Source organism: Etheostoma spectabile, chromosome 20 (genome assembly GCF_008692095.1).
Source record: "Etheostoma spectabile isolate EspeVRDwgs_2016 chromosome 20, UIUC_Espe_1.0, whole genome shotgun sequence".
NCBI classification, from domain to species: Eukaryota; Metazoa; Chordata; class Actinopteri; order Perciformes; family Percidae; genus Etheostoma; species Etheostoma spectabile.
In genome coordinates, this window is record NC_045752.1 from 19,946,842 (window position 1) to 19,948,108 (window position 1,267).

Below are 1,267 nucleotides of genomic sequence, written 5' to 3' on the forward strand. Positions count from 1 at the left end.
CACACACACACACACACACACACACACACATCAGCGTTTAAGAAAACACAAACCTGAACACACATTTGAGAAAACGCATCTTAAGGTAGAACGTCTTGAGAACTGGATTTTCCTGCTGATATGTTAATATCACTTCTCACAGTGTGAAAACTGGATTATCTACTTTGAGTAGCTGGTAATGATCCAGGCCTTCCGTGCGATACATTTTCTGGCTTATTCTATAAAAAGAGTAACCGTGGCTGAAACAATGTGTCTTGATGAAAGTGTTTGCATACGACTTAAAGGCTCGGTGTGTAAAAGAGAAGCTGTAATGAGCACAGTCAGCCATTTGAGGCGGCAACATAAAGCAACAGACATTTCTATTCACCTCCAACTTGACTTTATAGAAACTTTATTTTGGCTGCATGCATGCATGGTTTTTAAATTTCTATATAAAAGTGAGGTCTGTGGATCATCTGAAGTAACTGCAGGCCTACCTATCTCAAAATCTCCGCAAATAACTGCTATTCACATGGCTGAACTGGGCCTTTAACCCTCATGTTGTCCTCGGGTCAAGTTCCCCTAACATTATCCTAACGTTGCAACCTTTAGAGAACGTTCCCCTAACATTATCCCAACGTTGCAACCTTTAGAGAACGTTCCCCTAACATTATCCCAACGTTGCAACCTTTAGAGAACGTTCCCCTAACGTTATCCTAATGTTGCACATTTAGAGAACGTTCCCCTAACATTATCCTAACGTTGCAACCTTTAGAGAACGTTCCCCTAACATTATCCCAACGTTGCAACCTTTAGAGAACGTTCCCCTAACGTTATCCTAATGTTGCACATTTAGAGAACGTTCCCCTAACATTATCCTAATGTTGCACATTTAGAGAACGTTCCCCTAACATTATCCTAATGTTGCACATTTAGAGAACGTTCCCCTAACATTATCCTAATGTTGCACATTTAGAGAACGTTCCCCTAACATTATCCTAACGTTGCAACCTTTAGAGAACGTTCCCCTAACGTTATCCTAATGTTGCACATTTAGAGAACGTTCCCCTAACATTATCCTAACGTTGCAACCTTTAGAGAACGTTCCCCTAACATTATCCTAACGTTGCAACATTTAGAGAAAGTTCCCCTAATATTATCCTAACGTTGCAACCTTTAGAGAAAGTTCCCCTAATATTATCCTAACGTTGCAACCTTTAGAAAACATTGACCTAACATTATCCTAATGTTGCAACCTTTAGAGAACATTGACCTAACATTATCCTAA